The following is a 20,606-nucleotide window of genomic DNA, read 5'->3' as shown; positions in this document are numbered from 1 at the left end:
GCATGATATGTGGGAAAAGACTGAAAAGTTCCAGGGGGCCGAATACTTTCACAAGGCACTGTTTGTCTGATTTTTTTCTATTGTTTTATTTTGAATGGGGTGAAAGTGGGGTGATTTGAACGTTTATATTTTTTTATTTTTGTATTTTTTTTATTGTTAATTGATGGACACACCTTTGTTGGTGACTCCAGAATTTCCTCCCACTCCTCTCCCTGTGTATCAGGGATGAGCCTTTCCCATTTCCCCCTAACCGAGCATATGGCAGATTCCATCCCCACCGATAGCATATGTGTGTACAGAGTGGAGATGAGACCCTGGGGACCCTGTGATTTAAGAATGCCTATCAAGGATAGAGACGAAATAGCATTATTCCCACCGACATGTCCCATGTGCAACTGAAAGGCTGATCTTAACTGCAAATACCAGAAAAATTGTGACCTCGGGACACTGCACTTAGCTTGTAATTGTTCAAAAGATAATAGTGTACCGCATTCATATATATCCCCTATCGTAAAGACATTGTACTGAGGCCAAAATTCAGCAGATGGGTGGGCAAGCAGTGTCGGAAAATAACTGTTATTCCATAAGGGCATTTCAGCTATGATATCATTAAATCCAACCACCCTCTTAATCTGTCACCACACTAATCTTGCCAGACGAAGCATGGGTAGCAGACGTGGGACTTTTACTTTTTCCATCTCCAAGAACCCTAGCGGGCAATCAGCATGTGCAGCATAAAGCAAATGGCTCTCAGAATTAGGAAGATGATTACCAGGCATCCACCTATTTATGCCCCTTGCCTGTCCTGCCAGATAATATAGAAAAAAATCCGGTAGCGCCACCCCCCCCCCCTTTTTTTGGCCTTTGTAGGGTGGATAGCTTAAGTTTTGGCCTAGTTTTCCCACATATGAAAGATGTCATTTGGGAATTAAAGTTAGTGAAAAAAGACTTAGGCACCAACACAGCACTATGTTGGAGAAAATAGCTGATCTTAGGGAGTAGTATCATTTTAATTAGATTAATGAGTCCAGCTACAGAAAGCGGGAGTTTTACGGTTATGAGCTCATTTTCTGCTCCACCAGCTGGGAGTTCTCCTTCCGTTCTCCCTCTGGTAGTGACAGGAGGTAGTGAGGTTAGTTTAATTGGTAATGGTCTGCTATCTGATGAGGAGGATAGTGATTGGATCTCCGGAGTATCAGACTGGATATAAGACAGCTAACACCCGATCCTGTTGCTGGTGATTCAGTCTGTTACTCAGATCTTGGACTTCAGCTCTGCTCCAGTCATCTCAAGTTAAGTTTGTTTTTTGCTAATGTTCACACTTGCTCTTGTTGGTCAACTCAGTTTTTGTGTGGTCAGCAAGCCCGGCTGGGCTGTGCTGAATTTCCACTCTTATTTATCTGTATTTGCCAATTTGCCTTTTTGTCCTTTATTAGATTGGCCTCTTTTTGCTCTGTCTCAGAATATTCCAGAGTGCTGATATAGTGGGAGAAGTCTAGTGACTTCAGGGTTAATTTTGTTATCAGAAGCATCGGACATTATTTTTGGTAGGGTTTTTTGGCAGATTGCAGACAGTATCTTTCCTTTCCTGTCCTTTCAAGTTAGTTTGGCCCCATCGTTTGCTCAGCCTATTTTTCTGCCTTTGTTTGTGTTTTCATCTTGCTTCACCGTCAATACATGTGGGGGGCTGTCTTTCCTTTGGGGTCTGCTCTGGGGAGTTAGTTTTCCTCTTTTCTTACTTTAGGCTTATTTAGCTCTCTGGTTGTGACGAGGCATCCAGGACCACCATAGGCACGCTCCACGACTGCTTCTAGTTGTGTGTTAAGATCAGGGTTCTGCAGTCTGCATAGTTACCAACCTCTCTGGTTTTCTGAGACTTAGCGTGTGTTGCTTTTTTCCTCCTCGGTGACCCATTCATAACAGGAATCACTGAAACTTGGTGGGACGATAAACATGATTGGAATACAAGGCTAGAAGAATACAACTTATTTGCAAGAAACAGACTTGATAAATGAGAAGGAGGTGTCGCATTGTATGTTAGAAACGCGTATATCTGCACAGAGTTTGAAGCTTCTGAGACTGGGAGTTCTGTGGAAACTGTTTGGGTAAGAATACAAGGACAGAACAATGGAAAGGACACCATTGTAGGCATTTACTACAGGTCGCCTGTGCAAGCTGAAGATATGGATGAACTCTTTATGCATCAAATGACCAAGTTCTCCAAAAAATATGACATAGTTTTCATGGGAGATTTCAACTATCCAGACATTTGTTGGGAATCTCTCTTAGGCAAAACTAACAGGTCAAGGAAATTCTTATCCTCTCTTGCTGACAACTTTATCTTCCAAAAGGTAGGGGAGAAAACAAGGGAATCTGCTACCTTGGATCTAATCCTTATAAACAGGGAGGAAATGGTAGAGGAGGTAAAAGTGGTTGGGACCCTAGGAGGTAGCGACCATGCTATTTTAGAATTTTGGATAACTAGAGGAGGAAGACCTGTGAAGACTCAGACGTCAAAGTTAGATTTCAGAAAGGCAGATTCAGAAAGAGAATTGGAGGGATCCAATGGCTGGATATCCTTAAAGACAAAAATGTCCAAGAAGGATGGGAAATCTTGAAAAATGAAATCCTCAAAGCACAATTGTTAACAATTCCGAAAAGAGGGAAGAATAGGAAGCATTTAAGGAAACCAGGATGGATGAACACAGAACTTAAGCACATGCTAAAAAGGAAGAAAGAAATGTTTATAAAATGGAAAGAGGGAGGCATATCTAAAGAAGAATATAATGCTGCCTGCAGAACCTGCAGGGCACAAATCAGATTAACTAAAGCTGACAATGAATTGAGGCTTGCAAGAGACGTCAAAAGCAATAATAAAGGATTTTGAGGATATGCCAAAAGTAAAAGAAAAGTCAAAGATACTGTAGGATTTTTACAGGATGAAAATGATGAAATGGTAAGACAGGATGTTGAGAAGGCTGAACTTTCAAATTCCTATTTTGCATCTGTTTTCTCTCAAAAAGGAAATGTAACATCAACTGTTCTTCACTGTCCTATTAAGGGAATAGAAGAATCCAGGATATCTATAAACAGAAAGATAGTGAGGAAACACTTAGCTAACCTAAATGAATTCAAGTCTCCAGGTCCAGATGAATTACACCCCAGAGTACTGAAGGAGATAGCAGAAAAAAATTTTGAACCCCTCTCCATAATCTTTGAAAATTCTTGGAGAACAGGAGAAATCCCAGAAGACTGGAGAAGAGCAAATGTTGCTCCTTTCTTCAAAAAGGGGAAGAAGGTGGACCCAGGCAACTATAGGCTGGTGAGTCTGACTTCTATACCAGGAAAGATGTTTGAACAAATTATTAAACAACATGCATGTCAGTACCTGGATAAGAGTGAAGTGATTAAACAGAGTCAGCATGGGTTTGTAACTAATAAGTCATGTCAGACTAACTTAATTTCCTTCTATGATGGAATCACTGATTGGGTGGATCAGGGAAATGTTGGAGCAGTGGGCAGCAACTAACAGAATGGTTTTTAACAGGGAAAAATGCAAAGTACTACATCTGGGCAATAAAAATGAAAAAAGCATATACAGAATGGGAGGAAAAGGGATAAGCAACAGCACATGTGAAAAAGACTTGGGTATACTAATAGATCACAGACTTAATATGAGTCAACAGTGTGATGCAGCAGCAAAAAAGGCAAATGCAATTCTAGGATGTATTAACAGAAGCATACAGTCTAAATCACGTGAAGTCATTATTGCCCTCTACTCCTCTTTGGTCAGGCCTCATCTGGAATACTGTGTCACATTTTAAAAAAGACATCAACAAACTGGAGCAAGTTCAGAAAAGAGCGACCAGAATGGTGACCGGTCTGCAAACCCTGTCTTATGAGGAAAGGTTGCATGATTTGGGAATGTTTAGCTTGCAAAAAAGAGAAGACTGAGATGAGACTTAATAGCTGTCTACAAATATCTCAAGGGCTGTCACATTGTAGAAGGATCATCTTTATTCTCATTTGCACAAGGAAAGACTAGAAGCAATGGGATGAAACTGAATGGGAGGAGACACAGATTAGATATTAGAAAAAAACTTTTTGACAGTTAGAGTGATCAATGAGTGGAACAGGCTGCCACGTGAAGTGGTGAGTTCTCCTTCAATGGAAGTCTTCAAACAGAGGCTGGACAGACATCTGTCTGGGATGATTTAGCGAATCCTGCTTTGAGCAGGGGGTTGGACCAGATGGCCCAGGAGGTCCCTTCCAACTCTACTATTCTATGATTCTATGATTCTGTTTAAACCAGCCATGGACAACAGCAGCCACAGATGACTTACCCATCTCAATCCCCTTTATATACAATACCTTACACCCTACTGTATTATATCACTCCTTAGCCCTTCTACATAAAATCCCATGTTCAGTACATTGCTCCTCATCCTCTTCGCTCCTTAACCCCTTCACGACCTTTGATGCCACGTAGACGTCATGAAAAGTCGTGCCAGAACGACCCATGACACCTATGTGGCGTCATGACTTTAAAGCCCCCCTGCGGGTTGGGTGACCTAGGTCACTGAAAGGTCACCCGACCCGCAGATACAGGGGGCTTTGTTCTTCGCCACAGGGGGCGTGGCTTTGCCCCCACGTGGCTACGATCGCTCTGATTGGCTGTTAAAAGTGAAACAGCCAATCAGAGTGATAGTTATATTTCATCAATGAAAAATGATGAAATATTACAATCCAGCCATGGCCGATGCTGCTGTAGCATCGGACATGGCTGGAGACACCGATTCCACCCCCCCCACCGGCGATCCCCCCCCCGCAACTGAATGACAGCGGCGATCTGCCGCCGCTGTCATCATCTGCCCCCTTCCCATTCCCTCTGCTCCCCGCCAGAATCCGATAACCCCCTCACCCCCTCTCACCTCCCCCGGCACCTTCTAAGTCCCCCTGTCGCTCCCGGTGTCCGGCGGGTCCGGTTCATGGGCGTCGCCATCTTAGAAAATGGCGGGCGCATGCGCAGTGCGCCCGCCCGAATCTGCCGGCTGCAGATTCCATTCTTTCATTTTGATCACTCTCACAGTGATCAAAATGAAAGAACAAGTAAATAAACCCCCCGATTATCACCCCCATAGGTAGGCACAACTAATAAAATAAAGAAAATATTTTTATTTTTATTTTTCCATTAGGGTTAGGGTTAGGGTTGAAAAGAGGGTTAGGGTTGAAAAGAGGGTTAGGGTTGGAAAGAGGGTTAGGGTTGGAAAGAGGGTTAGGGTTAGGGTTGGAAAGAGGGTTAGGGTTGGAAAGAGGGTTAGGGTTGGAAAGAGGGTTAGGGTTAGGGTTGGAAAGAGGGTTAGGGTTAGGATTGGAAAGAGGGTTAGGGTTGGAAAGAGGGTTAGGGTTGGAAAGAGGGTTAGGGTTGAATTAGGGTTAGGGTTGGAATTAGGGTTAGGGTTGGAATTAGGGTTAGAATTAGGGTTAGGGTTGGAATTAGGGTTAGCGTTGGAATTAGGGTTAGGCTTGTGGTTAGGGATGTGTTAGGGTTAGGGCTGTGGTTAGGGGTGTGTTGGGGTTAGGGTTGGAGTTAGAATTGAGGGGTTTCCACTGTTTAGGCATATCATGGGGTCGCCAAACGCGACATGGTGCAACCATTGATTCCAGCCAATTTTGCGTTCAAAAAGTCAAATGGTGCTCCTTCCCTTCCAAGCCCTGACGTGTGCCCAAACAGTGGTTTACCCCAACATATGAGGTATCAGCGTATTCAGGAAAAATTGCACAACAACTTTTGGGGACTAATTTCTCGTGTTACCCTTGGGAAAATAAAAAATTGGGGGCTAAAAAATGATTTTTGTGGAAAAAAATGATTTTTTCATTTTCACGTCTCTGCATTATAAACTTCTGTGAAGCACTTGGGGGTTCAAAGTGCTCACAACACATCTTACATACGTTCCTTGGAAGGTCTAGTTTCCAAAATGGGGTCACTTGTGGGGGGTGTCCACTGTTTAGGCACATCAGGGGCTCTGCAAACGTAATGACGACCGCAGACTATTCCATCAAAGTCTGCATTTCAAAACGTCACTACTTCCATTCCGAGCCTTGACGTGTGTCCAAACAATGGTTCCACCCCACATATGGGATACCAGCGTACTCAGGACAAACTGGACAACAACTTTTGGGGTCCAATTTCTCCTGTTACCCTTGTGAAAATAAAAAATTGCGGGCTAAAAAATCATTTTTTGAGGAAAAAAAGATTTTTTATTTTCACGGTTCTGCGTTATAAACTTCTGTGAAGCACTTGGGGGTTCAAGGTGCTCACCACACATCTAGATAAGTTCCTTGGGGGGTCTAGTTTCCAAAATGGGGTCACTTGTGGGGGGTTTCCACTTTTTAGGCACATCAGAGGCTCTGCAAATGTAACATGATGCCCGCAGACCATTTGATCAAGTCGGTATTTCAAAACGTCACTACTTCCCTTCCGAGCCCCGACGTGTGCCCAAACAATGGTCCCTCCCCACATATGGGGTATCAGCGTACTCAGGACAAACTGGACAACAACTTTTGGGGTCCAATTTCTCCTGTTACCCTTGGGAAAATAAAAAATTGCGAGCTAAAAATTCATTTTTTGAGGAAAAAAAAAGATTTTTTATTTTCATGGCTCTGCGTTACAATCTTATGTGAAGCACTTGGGGGTTCAAGGTGCTCACCACACATCTAGATAAGTTCCTTGGGGGGTCTAGTTTCCAAAATGGGGTCACTTGTTGGGGGTTTCCACAGTTTAGGTACATCAAGGGCTCTGCAAATGTAACATGATGCCCGCAGACCATTCCATCAAAGTCTGCATACCAAAACGTCACTACTTCCCTTCCGAGCCCTGACGTGTGCCCATACAGTGGTCATCCCCCACATATGGGGTATCAGCGTACTCAGGACAAACTGGACAACAACTTTTGGGGTCCAATTTCTCCTGTTACCCTTGTGAAAAAAAAAATTGCGTGCTAAAATTCATTTTTTTTGAGGGAAAAAAAATGATTTTTTATTTTCACGGCTCTGCATTATAAACTTCTGTGAAGCACTTGGGGGTTCAAGGTGCTCACCACACATCTAGATAAGTTCCTTGGGGGGTCTAGTTTCCAAAATGGGGTCACTTGTGGGGGGTTTCTACTGTTTAGGCACACAGGGGCTCAGCAAATGTAACATGACGCCCGCAGACCATTCCATCAAAGTCAGCATTTCAAAATGTCACTACTTCCCTGCTGAGCCCCAACGTGTGCCCAAACAGTGGTTCCCCCCCACATATGGGGTACCAGCGTACTCAGGACAAACTGGACAACAACTTTTGGGGTCCAATTTATCCTAGTACCCTTGTGAAAATAAAAAATTGCCAACTAAAAAATTTTTTTTTAGGAAAAAAAAAGTTTTTTTATTTTCACTGCTCTGCATTATAAACTTCTGTGAATCACCTGGGGGTTCAAAGTGCTCACTATGCATCTAGATAAGTTCCTTAGGGGGTCTAGTTTCCAAAATGGGGTCATATGTGGGGGAGCTCCAAAGTTTAGGCACACAGGGGCTCTCCAAACACGACATGGTGTCCGCTAACGATTGGAGCTAATTTTCATTTCAAAAAGTCAAATGGCGCTCATTCCCTTCTGCGCCCTGCCGTGCACCCAAACAGTGCCCCCCCCACATATGGGGTACCAACATACTCAGGACAATCTGGACAACAACTTTTTTGGTCCAATTTCTCCTGTTACCCTTGTGAAAATAAAAAATAGCGTGCTAAAAAATTATTTTTGAGGAAAAAAAATGATTTTTTATTTTCACTGCTCTATGTTATAAACTTTTGTGAAGCACTTGGGGGTTCAAAGTGCTCACTACACATCTAGATAAGTTCCTTGGGGGGTCTAGTTTCCAAAATGGTGTCACTTGTGGGGGAGCTCCAATGTTTAGGCACACAGGGGCTCTCCAAACGTGACATGGTATCCGATAACGATTGGAGCTAATTTTCCATTCAAAAAGTCAAATGGCGCTCCTTCCCTTCCGGGCCCTGCCGTGCACACAAACAGTGGTTTATGACCACATATGAGGTATCGGTGTACTCAGGAGAAATTGCCCAACAAATTTTAGGATCCATTTTATCCTGTTGCCGATGTGAAAATGAAAAAACTGAGGCTAAATGATCATTTTTGTGAAAAAAAAGTACTTTTTTTTTTTACGGATCAATTTGAGAAGCACCTGGGGGTTCAAAATGATCACTATGCATCTAGATAAGTTCCTTGGGGGGTCTAGTTTCCAAAATGGGGTCACTTGTGGGGAAGCTCCAGTGTTTAGGCACACAGCGACTCTCCAAACGCAACATGGCAAGCGCTAAATATTCCAGCATATTTTCCATTCAAAAAGTCAAATGGCGCTCCTTCCCTTCTGAGCCCTGCCGTGCGCCCAAACAGTGGTTTATGACCACATATGAGGTATCGGTGTACTCAGGGGAAATTGCCCAACAAATTTTAGGATCCATTTTATCCTGTTGCCCATGTGAAAATGAAAAAATTGATGCTGAAAGAAAATTTTTGTTGGAAAAATTAAAATGTCCTTTTTTTCCTTCCATGTTGCTTTAGTTCCTGTGAAACACCTAAAGGGTTAATAATCTTCTTGAATGTAGTTTTGAGTAGCTTGAGGGGTGCAGTTTTTAGAATGGTGTCACTTTTGGGTATTTTCTGCCATTTAGACCCCTCAAAGTGACTTCAAATGTGAGGTGGTCCCTAAAAAAAATGGTTTTGTAAATTTTGTTGTAAAAATGAGAAATCACTCGTCAACTTTTAACCCTTATAACTTCCTAACAAAAAAATTTTTTGCCTCCAAAATTGTGCTGATGTAAAGTAGACATGTGGGAAATGTTATTTAGTAACTATTTTGTGTCACATAACTCTCTAGTTTAACATGATAAAAATTCAAAATTTGAAAATTGCGAAATTTTCAAAATTTTCGCCAAATTTCTGATTTTTTCACAAATAAACGCAAAAATTATCGATCTAAATTTACCACTAACATGAAGCCCAATATGTCACGAAAAAACAGTCTCAGAATCGCTAGGATCTGTTGAAGCGTTCCTGAGTTATTACCTCATAAAGGGACACTGGTCAGAATTGCAAAAAATGGCCAAGGTCATTAAGGTCAAAATAGGCTGGGTCATGAAGGGGTTAATCTGGCTATACATAGCCTCCAACTGCAGTACACCATTCTACAGCCCCTCTAAACAGAGCCTCAATGTGCAGTACATCACTCATATCTTCTATACATAACTTCCATCTGCAGTACATCACTCCTCATACCTTCTATACATAACTTCCATCTGCAGTACATCACTCCTCAGCCTGTCTATACACAGCCTCAATCTGCAGTATATCACTCCTCATTTCCTCAATACACAACCTTCATCAACAGTATATCACTTCTCAGCCCTTCTATACACAGCCTCTATCTGCAGTACATCACTTCTCAGCACCTCTAAACAAATCCTCCATCTGCAGTATATCACTCCTCAGCCTTTCTATACACATCCTCTATTTGCAGTACATCATTGTGAAGAACATGAAGGATCCACACCCCATGTGACGTCAATATTACATTAGCGGGATCACGTGGTAAGGTCTTCCACTTGTACTAACATGACATTTTGCACCCCCAGGGGACGCATAAGGCAAGCTTGGCACAGTTTTACACAGACACCCTCCTGTCCACACTGGCAAAAGGAGGCACCAGGAATGAGAGAAGGTGGCCATGCAGTCATTGACAAGGCACTACACTCGCTCCCAACCCTTACAGACTGAGAGGCCCCTTTCATTAGCACCAGTGAAACAGAACCTTATCAGCCCGGTAGGACTGCCAATAGTTCCTCGTTCAACATATGCCTGGTCCGTTAACAAAGATATATTGGGCCAGGAGCCAGCCCCCAGTAGCATGTGAGATTAGGCCAAGAAACAGATGTGTGAATTCGTGGATTGAGATAAAAGTGCAGCCCAAGGTTAAATTATACTTTTAAATAATCACCTTAAGGGCACAGTAGACAATAAATTATATATACACAATGGATATACATATATTATGGCCAGATATACAAATATAATAGTGGTAACACAAAAGGTATAAGCAGAACATATGGTCAGTTACCAATTAGATGAAATGCCCGGCTTGTGGGGGAGGAGCTGCCACATGGGAGGCTTATGGTCCCCTCTGTGTGCGATTTGTCCTCACATGATGTGTCGTCATGACCTCCAAGAGAAAAAACAAAAGGATATGCTTCACAGAAGCATTTAACACTCTGGGTCACTCCCCTCCTGCCCTCTGGCTGAACCTAAATTCCCTCCCCTGGAGGTTGGCGATAGATCTCACAAAACCAATGAAAGATCATAGCTCCTTTCTGGGCAGTCCAAGGGCAGTGTTTCTGGGGCCATCAGATCCGACCGGGCCCCTGCTAATCATAGAGACTAAACACAATTTTGCTATGTAGCTGATAGTGGCTGTTCTATATATCTCCCTTCCCGTACATGTTAGAATGACTCAAGACCCAAGCAGGCACTTGCACTGTTCTGGGGATCTTGGAAATATACACGATGTACAGCTAAGATGTATAATATTTCCATAACTCCTTTATGAAATCCTAGCTAGCTGCACATAGGTCTCAGGCCGCATGGCTTGAATCCACAGGGGGTCTTCCTGTAGGAGGTTGCATACCAACTAGATGGTGGGGAGTGTTATTCCCTTTCTTTGAAGATGGCCAAGTGTCATGTTACCACAGCATATGCTGAAGAGGCTTTTATAATTATATGCCAAATAGAATACAGATGACTGACATGGAATTTTGTCTTCAATATTCTTCACAATCACTTCTCAGCCCCTCTATACAGAACCTCCATTTGCAGTATTTCACTCATTATCTCCTCTATACACATCCTCCATCAGCAGTATATCAATCTTCAGCCCCTTTATACACAGCCTCTATCTGCAGTACATCACTTTTCAGCCTCTATAAATGCAGCCTCCATCTGCAGTATTTCATTCCTCAGCCTCTCTATACACAGCATCTGCTGCAGTATATCACTCTTCAGCTCCTCTATACACAGCCTCCATTTTCAGTATGTCACTCCTCAGCTTCTCTATACACAGCCTCCATCAGCAGTATATCACTCCTCAGGCCCTCTATACACAGCATCTACCTGCAGTACATCATTCCTCAGCCCCTCTAAACACAGCCTCTATCTGCAGTACATTACTCCTCAGCCCATCTATGCACAATCTCCATCAGCATTATATGACTCCTAAGCTGCCCTATACACAGCCTACATCATCAGTATAAATCACTCCTCGGCCCCTGTATACACAGCCTCTATCTGTAGTACATCAATCCTCAGCCTCTCTACACACAGCCTCTATCTGCAGTATATCACTCCTCAGCCTCTCTACACACAGCCTCTCTCTGCAGTATATCACTCCTCAGCCCCTCTAAGCACAGCCTCTATCTGCAGTTTATCACTCCTCGGCCTCTCTATACACAGCTTTTATCTGCAGTATATCACTCCTTAGCTCTTCTATACACATCCTTCAAAAGCAGAATATCGCTCCTCAGTCCCTCTATTCACAGCCTCTATCTGCAGTGCATCACTCCTCAGCCCATCTATACACAACCTCCATTAGCAGTATATGACTCATCAGCTTGTCTATTTACAGCCTCCATCATCAGTATATCACTCCTCAGCCACCCATATATATAACCTCTATCTGCATTACATCACTCCTCAGCCTCTCTATACACAGCGTATATCTGCAGTATATCACTCCTCAGCCCCTCTGTACACAGCCTCTATCTGCAGTATATCACTCCTCAGCCCCTCTATACATAACCTCTATCTGCAGTGCATCACTCCTCAGCCCCTCTATACACAGCCTCTATCTGCAGTGCATCACTCCTCAGCCCCTCTATACACAGCCTCTATCTGCAGTATATCACTCCTCAGCTCCTCTATATACAGCCTCCATCACACAAAGGCCAAGCAATGTTAACAGTTAATAGAGGAATGGCCCAGGAATCAATTGGCCTGTCTCCTAGCTCATCCCTGATGATCAGCAATAATTGCTTCTCTAAGATCATCCCTGATGTGTTTCCTCCTTAATCATAGTCTTATCTCCCTGGATTTGTGTTAAAAAACACATGAATGCTCCAGATTAGTGAATTATCAAATCTTCTGCTTTTATAGAGATGATCACACTTGCTGATGAACAATTAATCAAGTACTTTTCATAAATTAATTATTCTTAATGTCTATGGAAGCATGACTTGTTTTCTCATACACTGTTTCAGCATTTTGGCTAGATTTGATAGATAAACTAGATGTGTATTTCCTGAAAGAAGTTCAGATAGTGCTTTGAAATGGTGCCCGGGCTGCCCCTTTAAGAGAGACTTGCTTGCTGCCCCTGCAAGACTTTCAACTCAGGATCCGTTTTAACTGTGCTTGCCTCTCAGGGGTCACTTTGGCCTGTGGGGCCCCTCAGGGTCTTATTTGGTGGGCGGGGCCCCTCAGGGTCCAATTTGGTGGGCGGGGCCCCTCAGGATCCGATTTGGTGGGTGGGACCCCTCAGGATCTGATTTGGTGGGCGGGGCCCCTTAGGGTCCGATTTGGTGGGCGGGACCCCTCAGGGTCCGATTTGGTGGGCGGGGCCCCTCAGGGTCCGATTTGGTGGGCTGGGGCCCTCAAGGTCCGATTTTTTTGCTTGGGCTCCTCAGGGTCCGATTTGGTGGGCGGGCCCCTCAGGGTCTGATTTGGTGGGCGGGGCCCCTCAGGGTTCGATTTGGTGGCCAGGGCCCCTCAGGTTCTGATTCTGCGGCCGGGGCCCCTCAGGGTCCGATTTGGTGGGCAGGGCCCCTCAGGGTCCAATTTGGTAGCTGGGGCCCCTCAGGGTCCGATTTTGTGGCCGGGGCCCCTCAGGGTCCGATTTGGTGGGTGGGGCCCCTCTGGGTCTCATTTGGTGGGTGGGGCTCCTCAGGGTTCTATTTGGTGGGCGGGGCCACTATGAGTCCGATTTGGTGGGCGGGGCCACTATGGGTCCGATTTGGTGGGCGGGGCCACTATGGGTCCGATTTGGTGGGCGGGGCCCCATAGGGTTCGATTTGGTGTGTGGGGCCCCTCATGGTCCGATTTGGTGGGCGGGGCCACTATGGGTCCGATTTAGTGGGCGGGGCCCCTCAGGGTCCAATTTGGTGTGCGGGGCCCCTCGGTCTGATTTGGTGGGCGGGGCCCCTCAGGGTCCTATTTGGTGGGTGGGGCCCCTCAGGGTCCGATTTGGTGGACGGGGCCCCTCATGGTCCGATTTGGTGGGCGGGGCCACTATGGGTCCGATTTAGTGGGCGGGGCCCCTCAGGGTCCAATTTGGTGTGCGGGGCCCCTCGGTCTGATTTGGTGGGCGGGGCCCCTCAGGGTCCTATTTGGTGGGTGGGGCCCCTCAGGGTCCGATTTGGTGGACGGGGCCCCTCAGGGTCCGATTTGGTGGGCGGGGCCCCTCAGGGTCATATTTGGTGGGCGGGGCCCCTCAGGGTCTGATTTGGTGGGCGGGGCCCCTCAGGGTCCTATTTGGTGGGCGGGGCAACTCTGGGTCCGATTTGGTGGGTGGGGCCACTCTGGGTCCGATTTGGTGGGCGGGGCCATTCTGGGTCCGATTTGGTGGGCGGGGCCACTCTGGGTCCGACTTGGAGGCCAGGGTGGCTCAGCCTCCGATTTGTAGGCCAGGGTCGATCAGCCTCCGATTTGGAGGCCGGGGTGGCTCAGCATCCGATTTGGAGCCTGGGGTCACTCAGCTTTCGATTTGGCGCACCGGCCCTTTAAGACTCATTTCAGTGGGCCGGACCTTTAAGAATAATTTTGGCGCGTTGGCCCTTTAAGAGCCAGTTTGGCTCACTGGGCTTCTAAATCCACTTTGGCGCACATTCTCTCTCAGGGGCATGCGTCATGTGATGAAGCTAGATTTGCATTTGTGCTCTGGGTTTCGCTTTAAGAGCTGATATTATCTGCCAGAAACTCTGTCCTGGAGAGGTCATGTATAGTTCGTAGGCGTTGGCATAGTAACTGGGTGGGCCTGCGCATATCAATGAGCTTAACTGCCATTTGAATCGCCTCAGGGCTAGTGTTGAGCATTCCGATACAGCAAATATCGGGTATCGGCCGATATTCGCGGTACCAGAATTCCGATACTGAGTTCCGATACTTTTTGCATATCGAATACCGGAATCGGAAGTTCCCATAGTGCTATGAGCCAGTTTGATTTGATTCAGCCAAAGAGGAATCCTCAGAAGTGTGGGCACATCCTGTTAGGCATGTAGGCATGTTGACTAATGGCATGGCTATGATTGGCTGCTGAAATGATGTCATGATGCACTATAAAAGCCGCCGCCGCCATTTAGGGTTCACTCTGCTGTGAATTCTGTTAGGGACAGGCTGCTGTTCAAGACTCTGAGGGACAGTAAGAGATAACGATTTTCCAAATCATATTGTGCTTTACCCAGGCTAGTTTAGCAACCCTGTGTGAAGCTTTCTTTTGCCTTGCAGTGCTGTTCACAGCTGTCTGCAAGGTCTGTGTGAGTGCAGCTCACGCTGTAGTGTGTCCTGCAGCCACCTCTGGTTGTAGGCCACTCAGCGTGCGTCACTGCCTCATACATATTTATTTTTGTTTTATTGCTGCTCATTTTTCATTAATTCTCCTATTAGTGTGCATCCATCCATATCCACCTACATTGGTTGTAAACACATAGGAGTAGACAGTGGAGCCTTTCTGCAGCCTTTCAGTGCTCATGCCCAATTCTCTGCACTGATCATGGCTGTCTGTGAGGTCTCAGTGTGTGAGTGCAGCTCACGTTGTAGTGTGTTCTGCAGCCACCTCTGGTTGTAGTCCGCTCAGCATGCGTCACTGCCTCATACATAGTCCTTTTTTTGTTTTATTGCAGCTCATTTTTCCTGATTTTTTTCTCCTATTAGTGTGCTTCCATCCGTATCCATCTACATTGGTTGGTTGCAAACACTATATAGGAGTAGATAGAGGAGCCTTCTTGCTGGCTTGTGCCCTGCAGCCCCAGCCAGATTAGTATTAGCCTATTTTTGGAGTTTCAGCAGGGAGAGGACGTGGGGATTCTGTGCCTGCTGCGGGCACCAGTGATTCAGCATCCCCCAGTTTTACCAGGCAACAGTCCTTTATGTGCAGTTTTGTAGGACCTCACCGTACCCCACTGCTGCGGGACGAACAAATTGAAGCCGTTGTCGGATGGATGGCAGCTAACGCATCGACTTCAATTACTTCCACATCCTCTCAGGGCCAGAGCACTGAAGAGAAACCATCTGTCTCTTCACCACCTGCCAAATTGCCCAGGCAGTCAGAGAGCCCTGGACAGGAGCCATCTCTACTTCTGTTCTCTGAATCTCTTGGCTTGGAAACAGGGGGCCAGCCAAGCAGCATTCTAGAATGTGAAGAAGAGGGAGTATGCAGTGATGTGCAACTGCTTTGTCCCTGTGAATCTGAAGAGGCGGGTGGGCTAGTGCCTATGGTCAGCACACCTCAGTACTAGAGTTGAGCGACTTTTGCTTTTTTAGGGTCGCGTTTCGTTTCGTGAAACCCGACTTTTCCAAAAGTCGGGTCGAGCAAAATCGTCCGATTATAGGGAAAAGTCGGGGTCGTCCCGAAACACGAAACCCAATGTAAGTCAATGGGGAATAAAAGTCGGCAGTGAGAGGAGGACAGGAAACACACCTACAGTGCCCATTTGAATGCCAAAAGCATCAATTCTTCTTACTTAAGCTTGTCAACCTTAATTAACTTCATAATACAAGTTACGCACTGAAAAATGGGGGTTATTTGGCTAAATTTGTGGGGGGGGGAGGGCTGGCTGCAGGTTTTCATGTGCCCTTGGCGAAAGAGCGCAAATTTAACTCATACCACAACTCATCATGCTCCGATACGGCAGAGAAATAGCGGTATAGTACAATGAAAAATACCTCACTTTTTACATCTCATGACGAGGCCCATCTATTTCTCCATACAAAATCATTGGTCCCATATAATGTTTGAAACAGTATATGATGAGCTCCACATAATGCTACAGTATATGTTGGTCCCCATGGATGAAGCTCCACTGTCTTATGGGCCCAAATAATGCTCCAAACATAATGGGCCCCATTTCTAATGCTCTAGTGTATAATGGGCCCTGTAAATGCTGCTCCAGTGTCTGATGTCCACCTTTGGAATGTTCCAGTGTATGGTGGGCCCCATCTATCATTCTCCAGAGTATAGTGCTCCCCAAAAATTGCTGTCCCAACATAGAAAACAATCAAATAAGTCTCCTCGCTAGGGAATCCCTGTACTTGTCTGGACAGGTGCTGTAGCTTGCTTAACAGCTCGCCAGCCGTTCTCACGCCCAGTATGGATTGCACGTGATTGCACAAAGGTTAGAAAGGGTACCGTATCCCTGGATAACATGTATGGATAGCGTACACATTCAAAATATATGTCTATACAGCATGAGGCAGGCTCAGACGGTGTTAGGCCCAGTATGGATTGCACGTCATTGCACAAAGGTTAGAAGGGGTACCGTATCCCCGGATAACATGTATGGATAGCGTACACATTCAAAATATATGTCTATACAGCATGAGGCAGGCTCCGACGGTGTTAGGCTCAGTATGGATTGCACGTCATTGCACAAAGGTTAGAAAGGGTACCGTATCCCCGGATAACATGTATGGATAGCGTACACATTCAAAATATATGTCTATACAGCATGAGGCAGGCTCAGACGGTGTTAGGCCCAGTATGGATTGCACGTCATTGCACAAAGGTTAGAAGGGGTTCCGTATCCCCGGATAACATGTATGGATAGCGTACACATTCAAAATATATGTCTATACAGCATGAGGCAGGCTCAGACGGTGTTAGGCCCAGTATGGATTGCACGTCATTGCACAAAGGTTAGAAAGGGTACCGTATCCCTGGATAACATGTATGGATTGCGTACACATTCAAAATATATGTCTATACAGCATGAGGCAGGCTTAGACGGTGTTAGGCCCAGTATGGATTGCACGTCATTGCACAAAGGTTAGAAAGGGTACCGTATCCCTGGATAACATGTATGGATAGCGTACACATTCAAAATATATGTCTATACAGCATGAGGCAGGCTCAGACGGTGTTAGGCCCAGTATGGATTGCACGTCATTGCACAAAGGTTAGAAGGGGTACCGTATCCCCGGATAACATGTATGGATAGCGTACACATTCAAAATATATGTCTATACAGCATGAGGCAGGCTCAGACGGTGTTAGGCCCAGTATGGATTGCACGTCATTGCACAAAGGTTAGAAAGGGTACCGTATCCCCGGATAACATGTATGGATAGCGTACACATTCAAAATATATGTCTATACAGCATGAGGCAGGCTCAGACGGTGTTAGGCCCAGTATGGATTGCACGTCATTGCACAAAGGTTAGAAGGGGTACCATATCCCCGGATAACATGTATGGATAGCGTACACATTCAAAATATATGTCTATACAGCATGAGGCAGGCTCAGACGGTGTTAGGCCCAGTATGGATTGCACGTCATTGCACAAAGGTTAGAAAGGGTACCGTATCCCTGGATAACATGTATGGATAGCGTACACATTCAAAATATATGTCTATACAGCATGAGGCAGGCTCAGACGGTGTTAGGCCCAGTATGGATTGCACGTCATTGCACAAAGGTTAGAAAGGGTACCGTATCCCTGGATAACATGTATGGATAGCGTACACATTCAAAATATATGTCTATACAGCATGAGGCAGCCTCAGACGGTGTTAGGCCCAGTATGGATTGCACGTCATTGCACAAAGGTTAGAAAGGGTACCGTATCCCTGGATAACATGTATGGATAGCGTACACATTCAAAATATATGTCTATACAGCATGAGGCAGGCTCAGACAGTGTTAGGCCCAGTATGGATTGCACGTCATTGCACAAAGGTTAGAAGGGGTACCGTATCCCCGGATAACATGTATGGATAGCGTACACATTCAAAATATATGTCTATACAGCATGAGGCAGGCTCAGACGGTGTTAGGCCCAGTATGGATTGCACGTCATTGCACAAAGTTTAGAAGGGGTAACGTATCCCCGGATAACATGTATGGATAGCGTACACATTCAAAATATATGTCTATACATCAGGAGGCAGGCTCAGATGGTGTCAGGCACAGTATGGATTTGACAGCCCAGATTACACAGCGGAGGAGCAGGGAGAGGTAAAGATTGCAAATGCTGGGGCCCTGGCCAAGCAAGGGGGGCCCACTCGTGGGCGTCGGTACTGGCACTGGGCCCCTCATAGTACAGCGGTGTGTCTGACGGCGGGTGTGCACCACCACCGTCAGAGACACTTGATTGCACTATGAGGGACCCTGTGCCAGTGCCCGCGCCCAAGAGTCGGCCTACCCACCTGTCCAGGGCAATGGCACTCGCACGGTGTCGTGCGCTAGGTGGTGACCCCGGCCATGGGGGGGGAGGCAGCACAGTTAGGGAGTTTTAGAAAGTGGCATATGTTGATGTTGGACATTCAACTGATGCAAAAGGCGAAATAGGTGAAGTACCAGGAAGAGGTGGACCAAAGCAAGCCATTTTTCTGTCACCCTATGTGTCATCAGGGGAAGGTGGGACAAAATCCTTGGAAACCCATGCGTGGTTCATTTTAATGAAGGTTAGATCATCCACATTTTGGGTTGACAGACGGGTCCTTTTTTCTGTCAGGTTTGATCCATCTGCACTGAAGACTCTTTCCGATAGCACACTTGCAGCTGGGCAAGCGAGCTCCTGTAAGGCATATTGGGCCAATTCAAGCCCGGTGTCCAGTTTAGCGGCCCAATAGTCAAAGGGGAATGACCTGTGTGGGAGAACATCGATATGGGAGGAAAAGTAGTTTGTAACCATAGTTGACAACTGCTGTCTCCTGTCACTTTCCATCGATGCAGTATTACCAGTTGTGTGAGCGGTATTTGAAAAATCAGTCCACAACATTGTCATGAAACCCCTGTCTCCAACGCCACTTCTGCTGTGTGCACCACGAACACCTCTGCCAAGCTGCCCCCGGCCCGTACGGCTCGTGTGAGAACCATCACCGCTGCTGTGTGCTGGGAATGCCTCAAGCAACCGATTTACCAGAGTTGCTTGTTTATTAGCCAATATTAGGTCAAGGTTCTCCTGTGGCATGATGTTTTGTAATTTGCCTTTATAGCGTGGATCCAGGATGCTGGCCAACCAGTAGTCGTCATCGTTCATCATTTTGGCAATGCGGGGGTCCCTTTTTAGGATCCGCAAGGCATAATCTGACATGTGGGCCAATGTTCCCGGTGTCAATTATGCACTGCGAGTGCTGGGTGGAGGAGCACTTTCTGGCAAATCCACATCCCTCCAGTCACGCACAAACCATGTACCAGACCTTGCCACGCCAACATTTTCACTTGCCCCACGAGATGCATCCTCCTCCCCTAAGTAATCATCCCCATCATCCTCCTCCTCCTCCTCCTCTTCTTCCTCCACCTCGTCCAGGAGAGGTCCCTGAGCAGACAATGGCTGAATGTCATCAAGGATTCCCTCCTCCTCTTCCTCCTCATCAACATTGGCTGCAGACGCCTGCTCCTTAAGGTGCGTCAAAGTTTGCATGAGCAGACGCATAAGTGGGATGCTCATGCTTAGGATGGCGTCGTCTGCGCTTACCAGCCGTGTGCATTCCTCAAAACACTGAAGGACTTTACAAAGGTCTTTCAGCTTCGACCACTGCACGCCTGTCAACTCCATGTCTGCTCTCAAAGTGCCTGGCCGTGTATCCTCCCACAAATGCATTATGGCCTGCCTCTGCTCGCACAGCCGCTCCACCATGTGCAGGGTGGAGTTCCACCTTGTTGCAATGTCGATAATGAGGCGGTGGTTGGGAAGGTGGAGCAATCGCTGCAGCTTCTGCATACGAACGGAGTGTACAGGCGACCGGCGTATGTGCGCGCACAGTCTTCGCACCTTCTGGAGCAGGGCTGTTAACTCCGGATAATATTTGAGGAAGCACTGCACCACCAGGTTCAAGGTGTGAGCCAAGCAAGGTATGTGGCTGAGTTTTGAAAGGGCTATGGCTGCCACAAAATTACGGCCGTTATCACTAACTACCTTGCCTGCCTCAAGATGTACACTGCCCAGCCATGACTCAGTTTGTCGCTTCAAGTACTCGGCCAGCACCTCGGCGGTGTGTCTGTCGCCCAAACACATCATCTGCAACACAGCCTGCTGACGCTTTCCACTAGCTGCTGGATAGGGGGACACATCGTGTGCAACAGTGGCAGCTGCAGATGGAGTGCTCGTACGACTGCGCTCTGTGGACGAGCTGTCGCTTCTGGAGGAGGAGGAGGAGGAGGAGGGTCGAACGCCTACAGCCAACTGTTTCCTATACCGTGGGCTAGGCAGCACTGTCCCACCACCGCTGTCCCCTGTGGACCCTGCATCCACCACATTAACCCAGTGCGCAGTGATGGACACGTAATGGCCCTG

The sequence above is a fragment of the Dendrobates tinctorius genome, unplaced genomic scaffold (genome assembly GCF_039654945.1).
Source record: "Dendrobates tinctorius isolate UK_male_01 unplaced genomic scaffold, ASM3965494v1 ptg000046l, whole genome shotgun sequence".
In the NCBI taxonomy this organism is placed as follows: Eukaryota; Metazoa; Chordata; class Amphibia; order Anura; family Dendrobatidae; genus Dendrobates; species Dendrobates tinctorius.
Note: the sequence above shows the minus strand (reverse complement) of the source record.